Here is a 23,725-nt window from a genome sequence, read left to right as displayed (position 1 = left end):
TCATGTGGGTGGCACAATCAGTGCTGCAGGCCCACTTGTAGCAAATGATTTGGGAGTGAATGTGGCCTAACGGCTAGAGCTGTCATCCTCAAAGCAGGGGAACTGGGATAAAGTCTTGGTTGGGTTGCTCAACATCCTGTGATTCTGGGCAAATCACTTAATCTCCCCGTGCCTAACAAAATAAATGAGACCATGTAAGACAACTGGTGCTCATGTAAAGCTCTCCCATGCCTTTAAGTTGAGTTTGCAGTATATAAAACTCCCCCCAAAAATGATAATAATTTGCAGGCCCCTAGGCACCTCTGGTGCACTTTACTGGGGACTTACTAGTAATTTAATATGTAATTCATGGATAAAGCCATCACTGATGCAATTTAGACAGACAGCATATGCACTTTGGCACTGGTTAGAAGTGGTAAAGTGCCCAGGGTCCTAAAACAACAAAAAAAAACTCATAAAAAAACAGGAGGAAAAGGGAAGGAGGAAAAAATGTTTGGGGATAACCCTGCTAAAACGGCTAGGTCCAACAGTGGGTATGAGTAAACTCGACTTATTGAAATTTCGAGTTTTCTGCATTTTTATACTTCAGTAGAGTCTAGAGAAAGAATTGTCGTAAAACCAGTACCTATAGTTTATTGCTCCGTTTAAACAAATTAAAATGATGCATTTAACAAAAACACGCATGAACGCTGAGCCTCTGCTCTAATCCAAGGCCTTCATTTCCGACACATTATCTTGACTTTGGGAGAGATGACAGTAAAGGGTATTATTACAGCGCATTTCCCAGATTGCACATAATAATAGACTCGTATCTGTCACTTGGTTGAGTGGCTTGCCAAGAATCTCCTGTTCAGGAGGAAAGCAAATGGAAGGAGGCACATGCTGCTCGCGCTGTCCTGTAGCGTCTCGAGCTGCAGTCCCAAAACACTGCCAAGAGATTCTGACCGGAAGCACAAGTGGGAAGCAGTGCATGGCGGGAGATGAACGTCTGCTAAGCACTGCTTAGAAAGCATGTACATACTGGGATATAGAGTGTGTTCAGCTGTACCCGGCAGTCACTAAAAAAACAATAGTTGAAGATATTTTAGCTGACGTTGTTAGCTGACAATTATTTTCAGCAAAATACTACTTTGAAATTCCTTGTCAAATTTCAAATGTAAGTGATTTTCAAATCTACAACCGACAACCATTGACATTAGGTGGTTAATGAATCTATATTGCCTTCGCCACCACTCCTGTTAGACTCTTGACCGCCTGCATGAAAGTGTGATGACGTCACAAATTATATTGGTGATGCCATCACTAGTAACATCACATATAACGTCAAAATGGCGTAGCCAACAGCATAAACAACATAAACTTTTGATTTTGGTTTTGCCTCCAGTATCACACTGGTTCTCAATAATTCCTCTTTTCCCCATGGCCCTCTGTGATGTCATCAATAATGTTATGTGTGATGTCATGTGATGCAATTAGTGATCTCTTCAATGATGCATTTTGTGATGACAATTATGATGTCATTTGTAACTTGATGAATTTTGCATGGCAGGAGACATTTCTACCCCACCTGAAGGATTTTAGAGATGTATTATGTTTTAAATTGCTACCTTAATGACACTTCACCTAAACCTTTAGGCAGAGTTCTTTCTACAGAAAATTGGTGCCTGACTGCTCCCGATATAGACTTAGGTCAACGATTCCTACCTATATTTCAGCGAATTTCCTGGTATTCGCAATGATATACTACTCAAAATTTGTACAAATCTGTGATAGAGCCCAAACCATGACAGATTTAAACTCAAGGCACTACATATAGCCATGGTGCCTGTACCCTGCATATAGTATTTCTAAAGTCGGGAAAAGGCCCACACATATGAATCTGGTGAGCTTCTCTTGTCCTGCAGAAAGTTCCGGAGAACCAACATGGCTCCATCGCTTAAAACTACAACCCACAACCTATTATAATCTGGGGTTCTGATTCTCTGGCTGAAGCTAGAGTTTGAAATCAAGGCACAAACTCCTCTTTTTCTCCTGCTCATCTTTCACTGTGTTCTCCAAGCCGCGCCACCTTAGAAGGCTTGGCGCGAAAGAAAAATTAATTTGTCTCTAAAAATCAAACTAAACACATGCACCCATGGGCAGCTAAAATCAAAATAAATGTTTTCAAGAATCTTAATTAGTTTTTTTAATAATAAAAATCAATACAAAGGAACTGAGGCAGGAGAAAAAAAATTAAACAAAACACCTACAATTGCGCGATGTGCACATATATGTGATACATACAATTGTTGACGTTAAAGAACATGAAATAACAATAGAAGTAGGCCCAGGTCTCAGGATGTCACCAAGGCATTTGGCGCTGAGCCATGGGCCATGGGTAGAAGATAGAACTGGATGAGATGAAACAAGTGTAACTACAAGGTGTACACCTCTCACAAGTGTCCTGATATAGTGCTGAAGAAGAAAAGGGGTAGGAGGGACATAGAAGAGAGGGGAAGTCAAGTGATGCCATGTATGGGAAGCATCGAGGATTTAAATGTGTTAGCAAGAGAAGAGATTGGTGGTCAAGAGGAGATTGAGGGATTTCCCTTAAGGAGCCTGTGTTGCAGATAAAAAAGTCAAATGTACCCCAGATACTTTGGGAGGGTGCTTGGCAACCTCTTGTATGAGAGTGGGTTATGTGTGTGCTCCGTAGATAGGAAACTTTATTGGTGGATTTCCAGTCAAGCAGTATAACCTTATTGACCTCTTTGCCATGGATCTGTCCCTCCTTGATCTTTTACTCTTTTTTTTTTTTTTTCAAAGTTTTTTATTTGCATCAAAGGATCACATAGGCAATAAACAATTCATTTTTTCAAAAACCGAAACAAAAATATAACAGTATTCCATGGTTACATTTAGATAAATATATAACACTACTTAAACAGTGCCAAACATAAAGTTAAGAATCGATAGACATAAATTTTAAGAAAGATTACAAAGACATAAATAAACCCCATATTCTGTCAATTTTTCGTCTGGCCTGCAATCCCCTTGAATCTGCAATAGCGGCTTCCATACTATAAATCTCCTTAACTAAACTCCACCATTCTAAAACTGTTGGTGGGTTCTTTTGAATCCATGCTCTGGCAATAATTAACCTTGCACAAGTGATTAGGATATTCAACAGATCTCTAAACCTTTCACCCCCATTGACGCCTACACAAACATCAATATTTGAGAATAAGAAGGGTTGCTCCAGCCTCTCAGTGATAACCTTGGTTATTCTTTCCCAGTATTCCTTAAGGTGAGGGCAAGTAAAAAACATGTGGACAATATCCGCGCCACTCATATCACATTTAGGGCACTTCGTTCTATCAGAATGGTTATTGTTCGTTGCCCATTTAAGTATCCTTTCAGGCGTGTAATATAATTGGCAGATTGTTTTAAACATCTGCAATTTTAGGCTAGAAGATTGAACTGATGCATTTAGGCTTTTAAAAGATGTGACAATTAGATCTGTTGGAACGCTCATTGCCAGTTTCCTATTCCATTTCTCTGTTAAAATAGTAGCATCACTGGTCATGAGATCAGAAAAGAGCTTATAACCCGAGCTTATGATAGATTTATCAACATCTCTATAGATACAGTCCCATATCTCAGAATCTGAGACTGCAATGAGTTCTAATTTTTTCACTAAGTAATCTCTAATCTGATAATATTTAAATCTAGCCATTTCAGGTAGATTATAGCAGAGTTTCATTTTATCAAATGCCATAAAGCCATAATGATCATATAAATCCCCCAGAAATCTAATACCTGAGTTTAAAAACATTTGACAGGCTGGGTCATGAAAAATAGTAGGGAAGCCGGGATTGCCCCATAAAGGTGTTTTACTGTGAAAAAGAGATGTATTGCATTTAGCCATAATAGATCGCCAGACACTCACAGTGTCCCTTATGGTCTTAAATTTAACCCTTTTAAAATAGTTGGGGTCATTTATCCTATACAGAAACATATTGACATCTAATCCTAATAGGAACTTGTGAAAGTATAAACATTTATCCAGAACTGTCAAACTGCAGATCCGAGTCATAAATGCTGACCAGTAGTAAAATTTAAAGTCCGGAAAAAGCAGTCCTCCTTGACTAAAGGGGAGTTTAAGCAGTGATACAGCACGTCGGGCTTTTTTATATCCCCATACAAAACTACCAATGATACCTTCTAATCTGATGAAGAAGGAATTGTTGACCCGTAGAGGGATTGTTCGAAACATATACAAGAATTTAGGCAAAATTTTCATTTTTATTAAATTTATTCGACCAATCATACTGATTGGAAGTTTATGCCATTTCTTAAGTTGCATGGCAGTTTCTTTTAATAAAGGTTCGTAGTTTAATCCTATGATGGAATCAATATCTGAGCAGATTTTAACACCTAAATAGGTGGCTACATTACTTATTCCAGAGACAGGAGTGGTTGGTTGATAATTCATGACGACTTGAGTTTTGGTGGTATTAAGTCTGTAACCAGAGACTGAGCCATAAATGCCAGCTTCTATTAAAATACCTTTCATAGTTTTAGCAACATCTGGTGAGAAAACTGCAATATCGTCAGCATATACAGTTATATCTAATTTATCTAATCCATTAAAAAAAGGGCAGATTAGCGTTTGGCGTTGTAGGGCAATTAAAAAAGGTTCTATTGCAAGAGCAAAGAGTAGTGGTGATAAAGGGCAACCCTGCCTTGTCCCTCTTTTAATGGAAAACAGAGAAGAGCATTTCCCCATATATGAGATCTTACCCATAGGATTATCATATAGAGATTGGATCCATCGTAGATGTTGTCCTTTAATACCAAATGCCTGTAGTGCTGCCCACAGAAAACCCCACCCCACCCGGTCAAATGCTTTTTCAGCGTCTAATAAAATCATACCGAGTGGGGTGTGTTTAATCCGTGCTGCATCAAAGGCTGATATAGCCATGTTAATATGTGCTGTGGTGTCACGCTTAGGGATGAATCCATGTTGTTGGGGAGAGACAAGTTGGGACATGTACGGAGCTAATCTAGTAGCCAGTATTTTGGCAAAAATTTTTGCATCACTATTAATAAGTGAAATAGGCCTGTAAGATCCCCTCTCTTGTGGTGCTTTACCTTTTTTTAAAAAGAAAATAATTTGGGTTAAATTCCACGATCTGGGTGCTTGTTGCCCTTTACCAATAGCACTAATCACATCAAAAAATAGTGGTATTAATTCTTCAGTGCAGTATTTATACAGTTCCAAAGGAATAAGATCTTCCCCTACAGCTTTACCCATTGCAAGAGATTTAATTGCGCCCCTAATTTCTAAAGGCGTGATATCGGCCTCTAATTGAGCCGATTGTTCTGAATCTAAGTTATTGACTTTGTTAACACTAATATAGTTATTAATACAATCATCTGAGATAGCAGCTTCTGGTGTATAAAGGGTTTGATAGAAGGAAGCAAACTGTTGTAGAATCGATTTTGGATCGCAAAATAATTGATTATTGTCCCCTTTAATTTCTTTAACCATGTTAATGGAACGATCTTCCGCAACTTTGTAAGCCAATAATTTCCCACTTTTATCTCCATTTTCATACTGTTCTAGATGATATTTTTTAAGTTTATTAATACTTTTGTCCCTCAGAAGGTTTTTTATTGCCGCTTTAAGCTCAATTAATTTGAAGTTTAATTCTTCTAGGTTTGAAGCATTATTACAGATAGCATCAGATATCTGGAGTTCAATATCTCTGATTTCGTTTAACCTTTGCTGATTTATGGTTCGGAGTTCTTTGTTTTGTCGCCAAATGTATTGCTGGGTAAATCCACGTACGCTAGCCTTACACGAATCCCAGACTATCCATGGTAAGCTGGATTGTCTGTTAATATCAATGAATTCTTTTATATGCTCTTTAAGCTGATTTATAAACATCGTGTCAGAAAATAAGTAACGAGGAAAAGAGAAGGAACGAATAGTTTTTTCCTCAGTTGTAAGTGTAAATGTTATAGAGATCGGGTTATGATCAGACGTCACCCTTGGATGTATATCCAGTAAGCATTTGTCAAGAATCAAGTCTGAGGCCCAAATCATGTCAATGCGTGCGCATACCTTATGTGCAGCAGAGTAAAAAGTATAACCAGCTATATCAGGATTTAAAGATCTCCATACATCTTTTAAAAGATGAATTGCTGCCAGATCCACAATTGCAGCTCTAGTTTTCCTCATTCTTTGAAAGGCATTTTTTCTAGTGATATCCAATTTATAATTCATTATACAATTAAAATCTCCTAACACAATATACTCTCCACCCCATCCAAGTAGTTCCATATTAATTTGATCGAAGATTATAGGCTCATCTTGATTGGAAGCATAAACTCCACATATTGTAAGTTTGAAATTTCCTAACTTTATCTGTGCTATCGCCCATCTGCCAGCTTTATCGGTTAGAGTCTTGATTATTTCACATTTCAGTCCTTTATGTTTTAGGATCGCTACTCCCCTAATTGAAGCATTAAATTCCGTGCAAGCTACTGGATCAAATCCTAATTGTTTGATCAGTTGTTTGTCTTTATAAGCAATATGTGTTTCAGTAAGAACTACTATTTGCGGGTTATACATCCTAAGTTCCTCATAGACAAGACGGCGTTTAATTTTGTTGTTTAATCCTGAAACATTCCATGTTAAGCACTTTATTAAATGCATTTTAAATTATATATTTCCTTACCCATGTAACCACAAAAAACAGTCATCATCAGTGCTTTGTAAGACGTCTTAGTTTTTTCTTTGTCATTTTTGTGTCCTTTGATGCAGTTTTTACCCCAAACCATTGCTTCCCTTAACCCACCCCACACTCTGATACTACCTCCCCCCACCCCGTGTTTACCTGTGGGTCCCCCCTTTCTGTTGACTGCCGTTCACCTGGCAGTAGGTGAGCGGATAGAACACTAATCGGGTCCAGGTATTTATAGTTAGTCCATACGACACAGTACTACACATTTTCTCATTATTTCAATTTCAACCTTATCATTATCATATAATCAATCAGCTAATATCCTGTGAAAATTTAGTGGGTGACAAGAAACAAAAAGATATAAAAAAAAAAAAACAAAAAAAAAAAACCAACATAGCACCCCTATAACACCCGTATTGACTAGACATTAGTCCTTAGCTCAATCATTTCCCAGCTTTCCAGGAGGTAATTGCTTTTTCGACCTCATCTACATCCAAAAAAAAATATGAGCGGCCATTTTTTATCACTTTCAGCTTTGCAGGTTCTTGCAGATAAGCTTGAAATCCGAGTTCCTTGATCGGGTCTATGAATTGTTTTAGTTTCCATCTTTTTTCTAGCGACAGTTTACTTAGATCTGATCTCACAAAGAAGGTGACAGACTCAATAGTAACTGGAGTATTAGGGCGTGCTTTTAAGGAGATGGCTTGTCGGAGCAGATAATTACCAATATAGATCAGAATAGGTCTTGGAAATTTCCCACTCTTATCTCTCTGGAATAGGGGTAATCGATGCGCACGTTGGATCTGTGAGTCCCAGTCCCAGTCTGAGAGATCAGGAAAAGCCTTTTGAAACAAATGAGTAATGTATGCCCTCGGATCTGCCCCCTCCGCCCCTTCAGCAATACCAAAGACACGAAGATTCTGTCTTCTATTCTTATTCTCCAAATCTTCCAGTTTGGCTTGCATCTGGAGTATTTGTGAGGTATGCCTATTCAATTCTGCCTCAGAGCATTGCGATTTCTCTTCTGTAGCAACCACTCTCTGCTGCAATTCCTCTATGTCCTGTGACACTGCCCCCAATTTACATGCCATCTCTTGTAGAGAAATTTGAGTTCTATTGTTGTCTTCTCTCATTTGCTGATAATGAGTTTTGGCCTCTTGTTTCTGTTCATTTAAGAGGTGCAAGATTGTCTGAAAAGAAGCAGTCACTTCCCCCTGCGGTATCCACTCAGTTGCCCCAGTTGATGAGGATGAAATAGTATCTCCCAAGTGCATTACTTGTATAGGTTCACCTAATGGGGTCCTTAATACCTCCGGAGTGGTAGCCTTAGGCATATCACACATATCTTCAATTATGCTATCATTACCATTATTGCCACTATTACCACTATTACTGCTGGTATTGCTACAGTCAATTAACACAGAAGCTGAAGCAGGATTGTCTCCGATAAATATCAGGGTAGACGCAGAAGAGTGAGGCTGTAGCTGATCCATTGTACTATCTCCAGTAGCCTTTAATTTATCAGAGATGATAGGTTGAGTAGGGCTGAGTGGAGCATTAGCTTTTGTTTTGTCTGTGGGCACAGTGGTTACATCATTGGGGCTATTACCAGATAGTCGCAGCGCCATAGTTTTTACACCACCCTTAGCCTGCACCCATTGCCTGATAGGGCTATTTTCAGCAATAGCCTTCAAGGCGTTAGTCTTAGTTTTGCCCGCCATTTTAACCATCTTATTCTTACTTTTGCCCTTCGATTTCTTAGGTAAGATTTTATTTTTGTCCTTGATCATACATAAGGGCGTGTTACTCCCCTGTTCATTAACATCCGCATATTCTTCATCCGTTTCACCTACGTCTAAGTTATCATCATTTTCAGTTCCTTCAGTTTCTATCACCCCTACAGCACACCCTTTATCGAGGGGCAAGCTAGTAACGTTAGTAGCGCCAGAAGAAGTCTTAACGTTAGTATCACTATTGGATGAATTCGGCATTGGAGATTGAAGTTCTTGAGGGTCAGTATGATCGGCAAAAGTGCTATTAGTGCTGTTAATAGTGGTAGTGTTAATGGTAGGAGTTAGATCATTTGCTCCTTTTCCCAATTGAGCTGGCTCTAAGGCCAGTACATCAGTATTAACCTGAGCTGTGGAAACTGTGGTAACTGTGATAGTGTCATTTTGGGATTGTTTCACAGGGTCTTTTAGATTATTCTGCTCTCCTTCTTTTACATTTGCAGCATTGTCTCCCAATTGACCCCTATCGTCTGTGTTACCTTTCGAGTAAGATGGGGTTTTTCCTCCATCGCATACACCATCCAGCAGTTGACTGTCTTTCAGAGCAGTTTCAGCAATGTTCTCCGCTGCCGCCGGAGCTCCCGCTCCCGCTCCCCCACTTGCTCCAAGCTGTATCTGCTGCTCAGTGCTCAGAGCCGTACTCTGAGCCGTGTCCACGATAGATTTCTTGCTTGCCAGAATTTCGGTGATTGCGGTAACAGACAGCGAAACTGCCGAGGCTCCTGCTTTCCCGCTCGCTGCTGTGTTGCGCGTTGTCCGTGTGGGAGGTTTCGGCGCCATCCCGCTGACGCTCGCTCTCTCCGGCTGGGCTGCTGCCGGTGCTGTGGGGGAACGCAGACCCGACCAGCGGATTGCTGCTGATGCCGATCCCAGCCTGATCCACTCTGACAGGCTTTCCCAGCCCCACCGAATCCTTGAGGTTCCTCGTGGCAGTTGCGGTGTCTCAATTCTTTTTACACCGGCAGAATAAAATAAGCTTTGGATACGGCTCCTGAACTGCCGTGAGATGTGCCGTAATTTCCACATCAGCCTCCGTGTCCGTCAATGTTACTGTCGTAATGAGATACTATGAGATCGAGGTGAGTCCTCCTAAGCCCTCCTGAGTCCTCCAGATTGCTCCGCAGTGTAGGTTAAATTATTTAGCAGCAATTCTCGGATCGGCGCTGTATACTGTGTCGGGTCATAACGTAGCTGTTACTTCAGACCCGGACCCGGCTCAGCGTCCTCCACTCCGGCGGTGTCAATCCGCCATCTTGGACCTTTGATCTTTTACTCAACAGCAAAGTTTTGAAAAAACTTTAGTTTATATTTGAGTTTTTTCTTGCTTTTTTCTAATATTTGCTGGAAACTAAAGTGTACTTTGATGTTTACATGTCTAATTTTACAAGTTATAAGCGTTTTAAATGTGGTTTACTGCTATAAAACGTTATTATACAGTACATACTCACTGCATGTTTTTTTTTAGGTTTCAGCACTCCTTTTTCAATACAAGGTTTTGTTTGTAATCACAATGGATTGTTTTGGTCTTTTTATGTTCTTAACAGACTTAGTACCTGAGTCACAAAAGTAAACTTTCAAAGAGGCAGTGGAAACTCCTATATCTGAATTTGCATGTGTTAAGTTAATTTTAGTAATTTTCCACCTATTGTGGAGATCTCTGTAACCATGGTAGATATCTCCCTATAGGAAAGTATAGGGGCATTTAATAAAGTTTAATTATTTTTAAATAAAATTAAGTCATGTCAAATAAATATGTTAAATAGTTTTAAGCGAATAAAACTAATCTAGGACTATTTTACAAATAATTAAGCACACTACCTCCTTTTTATAATGTTTTTTTTAAATTGAACATTTGCTTAAATATATTTGTTTAATTTTTAAAATAGATTGCTGTTAAAAAATAGAAGAGGCAGAGTTTCCTGCTTTAAGTTGGAATTGCACTTGATAGAACATGAAATAGCACTATGTGAGTACTATATGATGTACTCAAATGCATTTTGTTTATTGGGCCCACAATATATCCAATGTGTGATCTGTTTGTTACAAATACAGTAAATATATTTCCTTAAGAAAATAAAGCAGTTGTTTACCTTATACAAATGTATTCTTTGGTTTCCATTTCCTAATCTGCTCGTTTTGGCACCAAGACCACCTATTACAGATAGGGGGCACTACCTTTGGGTGAACCACAGTGCACCTTTAACTGAGTATGTCTGGCATAGACTAGGTCAGTCAACCCTAATGCAATGAATGCACTGTCCTCCGCACAGTCGCAATCGCTTGCCTGCATTAGTGCCAGCATATTAATGAAATGCAGGCCAGCTGTTTCATGCAGCTGGGCGGGCAGTCTTTTCAAGCAACTGATGTTCCTTTAACCGCACAACCCCACCTGTATTTGAAAGGGGGACAGAGATTTTACTGCTGGTGGCTGCAATGAGTGCCGGCATTCATCTGCAGGAGAATGCCTGAAGGGTCCATGGAACCGCATTTCTCCTTTTTTTAAAGGTATCACTCAGGGGCTACATTGACTGTGGACTACCTCAATGTTAGTCAGTTAGTCTGTCAATCAGGGAACATCCTGATGGCCTCCTTGCTTCTGCAGCTGCATCTATAACATAGCATGGGCACAGATACAAAGCATTTCCTCATTTGCATGGGACCACGCCCCCATGAAAATGAGAGTAACACCTTGTTAAGGGTGTGTATGTGTTCTGTATTACATAAGGGCCTGCTCAAACATCAGTAGCCCCTTTTGTAATACTAAAGTGCATCTAGAAATGGATTAGGGAGATCATAGTTGTAAAATAATGTCTCAGATGAGTCTAAGGAGGGCAACAAGAGGGAAGAATTTATAAAGGGTTGATTGGGTGATCTTAGTAGTAAAATGAGGTTTGGGGTGAAACAAGGATGGATGGACAAGGGAAGAATCTGGAAATGGGTATTTTGGAGATCATAGTAGTAGAATGAGGTTTGGGATGAGTCTGAGAGTGGCGGTAGAGAGAGGATATATTGCGAGAGGAATAGAGTGAAACATAGGATTATGTATTGGAAAGAATCACATTTGTACACAAACTGTGTACATTTGTGTTTGAGTATGGTGGTTATGTAGGGTAGAGCCAACTCTTGAGTAGTCTTCTGAAGATAAGATAGATATCCGTGGATGTTATGTTTGGGGGTGGTGAGTTTCATAGTTTCCCTGCTTGAACAGAGAAAGATTTGCCACCAATGTTTTTTTCTTGTGTGATGGGATTTTGAGGTCTTGATGAGAGCAGAGTTTATGCTTCTTCCTGGCTGGAATCCTGTTTGGAAGTCGGTACGTATGGAGATATCTTCACTGAATTGTGAAATCTAGGTGAATGCTGCTTTTGCTATCAGTTTGCAAAGGAACGGTCTATTTTTGTAACGTCTGTAGTTGTCAGAGCCAAGCGGGTCCAGGATAGTTTTCTTTAATAATGGGCGTATGTATGCCTTTTTTAGGTCTTCTGCAAAGATTCCAGTAGTTAAGAAATTATTGATGATTTTTCTAACTGGTCTAGCAGTAGAGGTGGTTAGAAGAATGCTCTTGAATATTTGTGGTGGGAAAGATCAGGAGAGCTGCAGGCAGGCCTGCTTGCTGTGACCAGATCTATAAATTCACTTTGTGATATTTGTTTGTAGGAATGCAAAGGCAGGAATAGCATAGTCTTGGAGGGGATTTTTGGAAATGGGTTGGTGCTGGTAGTTTTTAATATTTTTAAATTGGAGTGCAACATGTCTGCTCCCAATGCTAATTAGTAGTACCAAGCAATAGATCATCCAATTTGGTAGGCGTCTCGATCTGACAGCCTTCGAATGAAGGTGACAATTAAGGAACGGCGAGAGATATCTTTTCTCTGACGGTTCTTTTAGTGTCCCGTCAGCTCCATCTAACAATACCTGCATGTAGCATACGTGCCTACTGTAGGAGAAGTCAATATTTCACCTTTCACGTGACAAATCCAAAATAATCCTGTAGCGCTCCTAAATGGGTTCCTTTTAAGTGCGATATAAGCCCGAACTAGTATGTATCGGTGGAGCACCTAGAATTTGGCAAATACAAGAAAGGGCGTCCCCATAGAAAAATTCTTGTCGGATATTAATCCCCAGCGTGTCTCTCAGATCAGCCAGAATGTGGGCATGATGACGCGGATCTGGCTACGGGGGGAAACAGTGAAAGCAGCAACGTTGCTGCTTTTGCTTTGTTTGAAAATTGACTGTGGTCCCGGTTGGGAACTAGTACTGTGGCAGTGGGTACTGTACAGTGTGCACACAACTCCCACCCGAAATAGTGGGTAAATTACCAATTGAGTAGACAAACCGGGTTAGGTGCTGTTAGATAAGAGTCTCCACTGTCAGTATTTCTTTCTTCTTTGTCGTTATTGCTGTCTGGTTTAAGCCAGGTGCATTGCAGCTTTCTAATGTACTGTTTTATCTCTTTTAATTCTGTAGTTCTTTGAGGTGCCTGTTTTCTTTTGTTCTGCTTTGTTGTTCTGGGTGATAGTAGTTTATCAAAAGCTTCCTGTAACAACCCATATAGTTTTGTTAATGGAATGTATTGTCTAAATCTGTGTTGGATGTTAGTTGTGTTTCTAAGTATTCATAATTGAGTTTTTTCAACAGTCAATAACTGGATGCATGTAAGGTGGGTTTATGTGAGTTGATTTGTGGTGTTTTTTGTTGGACAGCTAGTAAATGGTGGAATGAAAATGTGCCTGGAGTAATCCTTCAAAAGGTAACAAATTTTGGATTTGCATAAATTACATCTAGGATTTGTCTAGCAATGTGTGTGGGTTTGTGGACAATCTGATGTAGGTTCAGTGTGTCTAGGCCAGTAATTATGGTTTTTGGATGAGGAATATTGGCTTGTCAAACCAAATGTTTAGGTCACCAAGAACGCATAGGTTGGAGTGTAATGTTATCATGTGTGAAACTGCTTCTAGAAATGTTTCTAGGATGTTAAATTGCTAGGTGAAGGTCTGTAAAGGAGAATGAAGTTACAGGAGGAAATTGATGTAGGTTTGCATCTGGTGAAGAGGGCGTTACAACCTTGTATGGAAACATTGTCAGCTTTAGTGAGATTTATTGTTTGCTTGAATATAACAGCTAGTCCACCTCGTCTTTTACCTATATGATTTTGTACGATAGCTGATGGCCTAGAGGAACTGCTTAATACAACACTGGAGCCATGTCATCTCCCAACCATGATGCAGTAATGAAGAGTAAGTCTGTGGAGACCCCCTCTCATACACCCTCATATGAATCTGGAGAGTTATTTCCCATCCCAGTCATCCCTAGTCAATTTCCATTGTGGGTGCAGGCGCAAATGCCGTTTGAAGTGTAAGTGAGGCTGGGTTCAACTCCTCTACCAGTCATCCTGCTAGTATGGCCCATCCTGTCTACAACCAAGCCCCTGTTGTGTCATTTTCTAGAAAAAATATGCAAACCCGACACCAGAACCATGTACAGTAATGTGATTCAGGATACTGGAAGAAGTCACAAATGGTTAGTACAAGAAAATAGAAGCTTTCGAAAAGGGGTTTCTCAGAATTGTGAATTAAAATCGGACTTTACCATTAAAGAAGATTAATTTTTTTGAGCCTAAACCGCATATCTCAATTTGCTCTCAATACAAAGTTAGCACTTATTAAATATAATAAGGTAACCCAATGATAGTCAATGGGAAAGATAGGTCTTTCAATCGTGAATAATGACTTTGGGAGTTTTTCACTGTGAGGACATTGAAAACTTAAGTACACATGTCCTTCTTTTTTTTAATACAATGCACCCTGCCCTATGAGTTTTTAGGGCCTACTTTAGGGGTAACTAAAAAGGAAGGTTTAGGCCTAAGAAATGGATGAGTCCTGCAGGCCCACTAGTAGCATTTAACGTACAGCAGTGGCGGCTGGGGCACAATTTTTTGTACCCGAGTACATGTTCACTCGCTCATGCACTGCCCCCTCTTGATCTCAAAGTGCCTGTTCTGCTGTATCTACCGCTTTCTCCTCCTCTTCCCTCCTCTCTTTTGCTGATCTCGCTTCCTTTCTTCTCCTCTTGTTGATATCCTGTTATCCCACCTCTCCCTTGCTCGCTCTGTTACTCTCAGGCTTTATCTTCTTTCGCCCCTGCTCCCTCTACTGTGCTCTTGCTGTGTTCTCCTTTCTCAATCCCTCTTTCTATCACACACTCTCCTGCTCTTTAATCTCTCTCCCGCTTTACCTGCCTTCATTCTTCTTCTCTCTCCATGTATTCCTTCCTGTCTATATTGTTTCCGGTTTTGTTCTTTACTTGCCCGCTCTCGCTCTCCCTCGATTTTCCACTCTTTTTTCTCCTTCTATCGCGCCGTGGCAGTGGCAATAACAATTCTAAAAGGAACTTATGGAAATTACACACCTAACACTCGCCCACCTCACACTAAACTAGATTGTAGTGCCTGGAGCACTTGTATTCCTGTCATCCCCGTGCTTGCACGACTGCCTTACTTGCATATAGTTACAATCACCTCAAACATTTTTATTTCCCTGGGCTTTACGGTTTTTCACCGGGCCCTTCTCTGCTCCTGAAAATGGCAATATAGTGCACATCAGGTTCCTGTAATTGTTCCGGTCATGGGCAGATGGTGCATGTATCTTCTTTCTCATCCCAGCAGTGGTACCACTGCGATTTTTCACATCTGATTCAAGGACACTCAAAAAGAGTGTGCTCTGCCTTAACTCCACAATATGGCCTTTCAAATCCTGCACAACTGAAAACAAGCACTTACTTGCATACTTTGATTAATAAAATGGTCACTGCTCAGGTTATGCACGGCTTTTAGAGCCAGTGCCAACCCTTGCCTCCTTAATGTTTATTTCAAGGACACTTGCCTGAAATTTATATGTGTGTCTGGGAAGGGTCATCGGACGCCGGGTGAAGCTAAAACTCTGCAGCGCGATCTGTTCAGGGACTCCAGGCAGCATGATTGATAACGAGGGAAGCTGTGAACTGGCTTCTGCGCAGTGGATTCCATGAAACTCGGGTGGATTCACTGCACAGAATCCAGTGCTCAGTTTCTTGCTTCCAGACTCTAAACCACAGCTTTCCAAACTTTTCATGTTGGTGACACACCTTTTTACGAAAAAAAAATTCAGAGACACGGTAACGTGAGCGAGCTCAGCGAGCGAGCCCGAACCACCTAAGGAGGGTGGTTCGCATGGTTAAATTGATGCACCGGCGGCACAAGGGACATGTAAATAGGCCCCTAACTGTGTAACACACAACCCCACACACACACACACACACAACCCCACACACACACACAACCCCACACACCTACCCACACACCTCCACACACACAACCCCCCACACACACCCACACACACACAACCCCCCACACACACACAGCCCCACACACACACAACCCCACACACAACCCCACAACCCAACACACAACCCCACACACACACAACCCCACACACACAACCACACACGCACAACCCCACATACACACAACCCCACACACACACAACCCCACACGCACCCACACACACACAACCCCCCACACACACACAACTCCACCCACACAAAACAATCGACTACAATTCTCCTTGCTCTCTGTCACAGGATTCTCGGCCGCTCCAGCCGTTAGGACACATCCTCTCCCCTGTTGCAGCCATTAACAGGAGGGTCTGAAGATGTTTCTTAGGAAGGATTCTATGCCATGTGGATTCTTAACCGCGTAAACAACGGAGACCACAGGAGTGCATTTAGAAAACGGCACCATTATATTAATATTCATTGTAAGGGCTGCGCCTCCCCTTTGGAAGTCGCTGCAAGGGGCCCTGCAGAACCAGAGATTAGTCACGGACCGCCTCCCGTGAGACGTGCCCCAAAGCACGACTCAAGGGGGCCTGACTGGAGAGCGCCTGGACGCATTCATGAGCGAAAGGTAAGCCTCTTCGTCTCGCCCAGGGTTACTCTAGATGGGGTGAATGCGCCGCTCTCATAACATTCCTGGATACTAGGATGGCGGTACTGAGTTGCTTGGAGGTACTCGATCAACCTCTAATGATCATCCCGCTCGCTCCTCTATGTGCAAGGTGCACCGACGCCACGTACTTCTGCGGAAATATCCCACACGCGACACACCTACGTTCGGGGCGCGACACAGTAACATGTCACGCCACACAGTTTGGAAAGCTGTGCTCTAACCCCACCCTTGACCAACTACTAACAGAGTGGGGTGGGGTCAGTGAGGCTCCCTGACACCGCCCCATTCTATGACGAATTAGGGAAGGGTGGAGTGGCGAGGCTTCAGTCCTTGACTGACGTGAAGCTCTGGCGCTGCAGCGCTTTAACCTGAAGCGCCCAGGGCAAACTTCTACAAAATGTCATCAATTGGTGAAGCCCAGCACAAGTGGATGGTGCTTTGCAGGGCTGATGTGACCTCACAGGATTCAGGGCGGTGAGATTGCCAGCCTGGCAGTTTGATCGGTAGTAGGCTGTGCAAAGTGCGCATGCGTACCATCTGTTGATTTTAGGATGGACTGGACTGATGGTGAGTTTTCTGCATGCATGTATGCGTGTGTGTGAGTGAGAGTTGCTACGAGACTGTGGCCATGAGTGTGGAAGAATGTGCCTTTTCGTTTTTAATGTCTATTACGTTTTTTACCCAACTTGGGACAGGAGTGTGTTTGAGAGAGGAAAGCACACAAAATAAACAGGGAGGCGCCACTCCAGCGCCCTCTAGGGCCAGCCACCCTTGACGTACAGGCCCTGGGTATATTAGTACCTGATACTAAGGACTTACATATAATTTAAATACAGTAATCAGCTGTAGGCCAATTTCACCATGTTTTAGGGAGGGAGCACAAGCACTTTAGCACAGGTCCGCAGTGATAAAGTGCACGGATTCCTAAAGCCTACAAAAAACAAAGCCAGCAAAACATGAGAAGTGCAGACAAAAACATTTGGGGAAGACTACGCCAAGGATGTCAGATCTAACACTTCACAAGCCCCACAATTCACCTTTTCCAGGTAGTATATCTCAGTATTCTAGCAGTATATAGTTTATGCTTGCCCTGAAAATCCTAACCCATTCCTGAGTGAATCTTAGCACATTGAGCCTTCACCTTCACTCTTATTGTTCCCTATCCAGTGACTTTCTCGCATTTTTCATTTGAAATCAATTATTTTTGGCACAAAAAATTAAATTATGTTTCTGGTGGAACTTTCAGTGCAAAGCTTTCTGGACAGTAGCATATGAAAAATAGTTTCATGCCCTCAGCCAACAGAATGCTCTTTAGAAAAATGTGGCATGCTGTTTAATATCGTGTTCTGCGTTTCTCCCTTCAACAGGCTAATTAGAATAAAAATAGATGCTCAGGGCAGTGAAGTGTCCTCCTGTAATTTACATGAAATTAAAATGCCGTTAGCGATTTCAACTCGGAAGCACGGAATAATTTGTGGTGCGGACACTGGAAGAGCGTGACGCTTTCTTAATAGGCATGTCTAGGTGAAAAGTTTATGATCCAATTACACACGGCCTGCTTTGCAATGCAAAGGGGCAGACTGAACACCAGGTGCGGTAATTGGGAAGAGGGTGAGCTGCTGACCCTAAAGCCACTGGGTTAAATCAGAAAAGCCCTTCAGTTGTGAACAATGTCACTTTTTCAATCAACAAACAAGCCTTGTGAAAGCCAACAGGTCTGGTGTTGGTTGTCAGCCTTTGAGGTTGTCAATGGCTCTTTTGTTTTGTCGTGCTTTTTATACACCTTTGTTTGTGAGGAGCTTCTGGAACCTCGCCAATATAGAAATTATAAGTTGGCTAATAGCAAAAATATTTTTGGGCCTCACAAAGCACACTTTCCAAACTAGTCTGGTACTACTTAGCGTGGATGTGCACATTTTGAAACAGCGGAATGCCACTCCCTCACCGGAAAGTTATCCAATGGCTGAAGTGGGATGACCCTTTGCCCCATGTATGGTGTAGATGGTGGAATTAAAATGTGAATGACAAAGTTCAATGCACGAAGAGAGCTGACTGAATCGCTCTATAAGGATGGGTGGGTGGGTGGATGGATGGATGGATGGATGGATGGATGGATGGATGGATGGATGGATGGATGGATGGATGGATGGATGGATGGATGGATGGATGGATGGATGGATGGATGGATGGATGGATGGATGGATGGATGGATGGATGGATGGATGGACCGACCGACCGACCGACCGACCGACCCATCAGTCGATGGATGGATAGATAGATAGATAGATAGATAGATAGATAGATAGATAGATAGATAGATAGATAGATAGATAGATAGATAGATAGATAGATAGATAGATAGGGTTTAGCTACCACCATACCCAAACTAATGCATTGTTTTCAAATTCATATCCATGAAGCAGGGGGCAGTGAGTTATGGGTTAATGTATCCACTTTGAACATTGACAAATGTGGTAAAAGTTTTCAGTGTCCAAAGACTCAAGAAATGAAGAGCGAACATGCACATGTCTTCAGACACATGTGATCTATAGATAATGTGGCATGAGTATTCTTACAGAAAACGACATTATCAGTCAATCTACACTATCCAGCTGGAATTATGATTTCCCAGAACATGTAGGGATGATTTGGAAAGGTTCACGAAAATGTGAGTAGCTTATTCTATGTATAGTATATGGTAGTACCTCTGTGTACTTTTCTCTTTTTTCTGATTCACATGTATTTCTTTGGAACAGAATGAAAAAGAAAAAATGTGCTCATACAGAAATCAAGATGTTGTTTGACAGCCGGGAGCCAGGAAGCTATAAATGGCCTAGAGCAAAGTTAAATAAGCATAGACAAAACCATATCCGTCTGGCTTTTTTACAAGTAAAAGTTTGTCTTCCTTAGTTAGAGAGTGTGTGTGTGATTTCTGCGAATGGGTGAGATAGTAAATGCCAGAATGAGACAATAATTATATGGCTGAGTGTATGCATGGGTGGATAAATGAGTGAGTTACTAAATGCCTTTGTAGGTGAAAGGGTAGTGTTTGCATGAATGCATTCATGGACACATAATTGATTGAGTCAAAACATGGATGGGTGGCTCTATAAATGGGTCAGTATGTGAATTCATGAATTAATGAATGCATGGATGGCCGAAAGAATGAATGAGGGAATGCAGATATGGATGAGTGAATGAATGGGTTAAATATTGGGTAGCAGCTCAGAGTGACACCCGCACAGCAGTATCTCTGTTAAACAGCTTGCAGGGTTCCAGTGCTAGTGTCAGGTTAAGTAACCCTCCACTATGACTCCATGACACATGGGCACTTTTGTTCCAGCCACGATATCCCATTTAGTAAATAATTGCATAATATACCTGAAAAAAGATTCATCAAAGGACAGTTCATGGCGGGTAAAGCTGTGTTCCTTGATAGTGAAATGTATGGTAACCCTGGCCCGCTTACTTCCTCTTACTGTCAAAGGTTGGTCCAGGGGCGTAACAAAGGCCCCCACAGCCCCGCGGTGCTGCAGGGGGCCCCCTCAGCACAGTATTCAGGCCTGAGAGGTCCCCTCTGTGTACCTTGCAGAGGGGCCCCCTCAACTTATGTTACACCACTGGGTTGGTCTTCATGTAGTCCTAGATCTTGGTTCCTTCTCAGGTAGGGGCTACTGCAGCCTAGTGCAGTGTTGAGACCTGTGGGGAAAAGGCGCAACAAAGAGGCAAAGTGGTAGCCCCCAAACATGACAGGCGAATCCAAAGGCAAGGTAGTGCAGGAATCCCCGTGCAGCACAAGACACCACAGAGTATCATGGTAGACTGGACAGACTGCCCTGCTGCGGCCTCATAGACAAATAACCAGCTATGTCTAGTAAGTGCTGCAGTAGCTCCCACAATCGTTGCTGTCCACTTCATGGAGCTATATGTTGAGTAAATATCAACAAATTGAAGTTGAAGAAATAAGTTTATTCATAGAAATGAAGCACTCCCTGCATACAGCTCCGGTAACAGACAAGATAGCCAGTAACTGCTCCCAATACAGTAGAGCATGCAGTACAACAGTAACCAACTGGAGATGGTCTCGAGTGATGCACAATTGAACAATAATATCACTCGAGACCAAACTGAATAAAAACAACAGCACGAGTCGGCGCGAGTCCATGTGATGAGCACACGAGGGAGACCTCGCACCAAGCATGTACTCGCGCTGACTCGCGCACAACACAACACACCTTCCCCCTTAAAGAAAAAAAAAAAAAAAACACAGTGCATTACATTTTTCTAGTAATGAAAGCAACAAAATCAGATAACCACTTCGGTTTCCTAGTGACCCTTTTAGGTAAGGAAACACCATACTGGACAGTAACATCTTGGTTGATGACACTGCTATCTGGACAGGGAGTTACATTAGGAGCAGTATCCTGGTTGGTAAGACTACTATTTGAACAGCAAGGTGAAACGTCTGCAGTACAAGAATCCTCATCCAAAAAGGAGAAATCAGGATGTTCAGGAATAACTTCCTTACAGTAGACATCCTTGTCAGCCTTGAGGACAGCAATTCTACCCAGATTCCAAACCTTATTATTGGATAGTCTCACAGAGTTTTTCAAAACTTCTGAAACTTCAAAAGGGCCCATAAATGAACTTTCACCTTTCTTGACCTTCCATGGTTTCTTGACCTTTACCATCATGCCCACTTCTACCTTGGGATCTTTTTTTGAACCACATTTCTCATCAAAGTATTTTTTGTTTGAACAATGGGTGCGAATAAGGTTTTCCTTGACTATACCCAAATCCACTTTGGAAGGAGTGGACTTCACCAACCACGAGGGGTTCACCTTTGTCCTAGGAACTCTTCCTCTCATGATCTCAAAAGGAGAATACCCAGTCATTGAGTTTGTGGTTGTTCTGTACATCCACACCTTTTTAAAAATCTCTACTTCCCATGTTTTGTCATCATTACTAGTGATCTGTATGGCCCCTTTCAGAACCCTATTGAATCTCTCTATAACCCCATTCCCACTGGGATTATATAAAGAAGTGGTAGAGTGAACAATGCCAAGTCTTGAAAAATAGTCATTAGCTTTCTTGGAGATAAATTGTACACCATTGTCCGATATTATCTTTACTGGTAACCCTTCTTCGATAAAAACTTTATCTAGGAAACACAGGACAGAATCCGTATCTATCTTCTGGACAATTTTGATAATAGGCCATTTAGAGAAAATGTCAATAGCTGCTATAACATACTTGGATTCGCAGCCAATGGGACCCATAATGTCTATGGCAATGGTTTCCCAGGGATTATTTGGAATACTATGTGTACCCATATTGGGTTTCAAAGTAACTAAAGACTTATCAGAATTGGCACATGTCACACAATTTCTGACCAATCTTTCGATAAACATGTCCATCCCTGGCCACCAAAATAAATGTTTAACTTGTTGCTTGGTTCTAACCATGCCACTATGACCCTCATGACCCTGTAAAACTATAATTTTCCTTACACCCACTGGTGGTACGATGCGCTCACCTCTTTTAATGATGCCCCCACAACATGAAAGTTCCGACCTTACTTCCCAGAAGCTTCTCAACTCTGGGCTCAAACACTTCTTTTCAGGTCAAGAACTAACTATATATCTGGCAACATTTTTTAAAATATCATCACTCTCTAATTTCTCTTTCCACAAAGTCTGATCAATAGAAATGGGACCCTCATCATGTATCATGGCAATCTGGAAATTGTCCCACTCATTATGCAAATCCTCTTGAATAGGTAAAGGCATCCTAGACAAGAAATCCGCAGAAACATTCTCTCTTCCCGGTAAATATTGTATGTTATAAATAAAATCCTGCAAACGCATGGACATGCGTGCAATTCGTGCTGAAGCTCTTAACATACCTTCTGTAGTAAGTAGCCGTACTAACGGTTTATGATCACTCCTAAGAGTGCATTCCTTACCCCAGACAAACACTCTGAAATGTTCTAACGCCCAGATGCACGCTAAAGTCTCCCTTTCTATTGTGGAATACTTTTCCTCAGCAGGAGTAAGTGCCCTTGAAGCATGCGCAATGATAACTTCCTTTCCCTCCTTATTCTTTTGCGAAAACACAGCACCTAGTCCTTTTGCGCTAGCATCGGTAGTAATAATGTTTTCCAGAGAAGGATCAAAACAAGATAATGCACTTGCCGAGCAGATTGCATTCTTCACATCACTGAACTCTTTCTCACATTCACTAGTCCATTCGAAGGCAACCCTATTTTTAATTAACTGCCTGATATTATATGTTCTGCACGAGAAGTCAGGCACATACCTAGCGTAGAACTCAACTAACCCTAAAAAGGGTCTTACGTCATCCTTAGATAACGGGTGAGGAGCCGATTTAATCGCTTCTAAAAGTGAAGGTTTAGGTTAGATACCCTCTGCACACAATTCATGGCCTAGGTAATTTACAGTATGAACACCAAACTTGCATTTCTCATGCTTAATGGTAAGGCCATGTACATTAAGTGCATTCAAAACTTCCTCTAAAGCCATAATATGTTTATCTTTGTCATCATTGAACACCAAAATGTCATCTTGAAAGCAGATAGCATTTTTACAATCCTTCAAAATATCTTGCATGACCCTCTGGAAAATTGCTGCAGCGGACGCCAGTCCAAAAGGCATCCTATTGAATCTGAAACACCCAAATGGTGTAATAAATGCCGTCAAATCCTTACTCTTCTCACTTAACTCTATCTGGTGATACGCAGCAGATAGGTCAATTGTTGAAAAAATATTAGACCCCCCAACCACAGATAACATTTCGGAAATGCGAGGAAGGGGAAATTGATCTACAAGAATATTATTGTTAAGATGGCGAAGGTCAATGCATAATCTCACCTTGCCATTAGCTCGCCTGGCAACCACTATGGGCGAAACCCACTCAGAGGACTCTATTCTCTCTATTATTCCTCCTTCTACTAAAGCATTTAATTCATTCCTAACCTCATCTCTGACAGCAAAGGGAATATTACGAGCCTTATGTATTTTAGGACAAGCATTGTCCCTTAAACGGATTTCATGTTTAAAGCTGGTTAACTTTCCAATGTCTTTGGAAAAAACATTTGGAAATTTACTTAACATCAGAGAAGAAATACCATTTTGTTCATCAATCAACATCACTGGAGTAGGACTATTAGGGTCCAATACAATGTCAAGTTTGCCAAAATC

General features: G+C 41.5%; 1 protein-coding gene across 1 annotated transcript in view; it reads left to right on the top strand.

Annotated features, from left to right (window-relative positions):
- Positions 1 to 23,725, top strand: part of SCHIP1 (schwannomin interacting protein 1) — a 1,820,134-nt gene that overhangs the window by 1,355,961 nt on the left and 440,448 nt on the right. The gene's annotated exons all lie outside the window — the stretch shown is intronic.

Source organism: Lissotriton vulgaris, chromosome 11 (assembly GCF_964263255.1).
Source record: "Lissotriton vulgaris chromosome 11, aLisVul1.2, whole genome shotgun sequence".
In the NCBI taxonomy this organism is placed as follows: domain Eukaryota; kingdom Metazoa; phylum Chordata; class Amphibia; order Caudata; family Salamandridae; genus Lissotriton; species Lissotriton vulgaris.
Note: the sequence above shows the minus strand (reverse complement) of the source record. Positions and strands in the feature narration are given on the sequence as shown.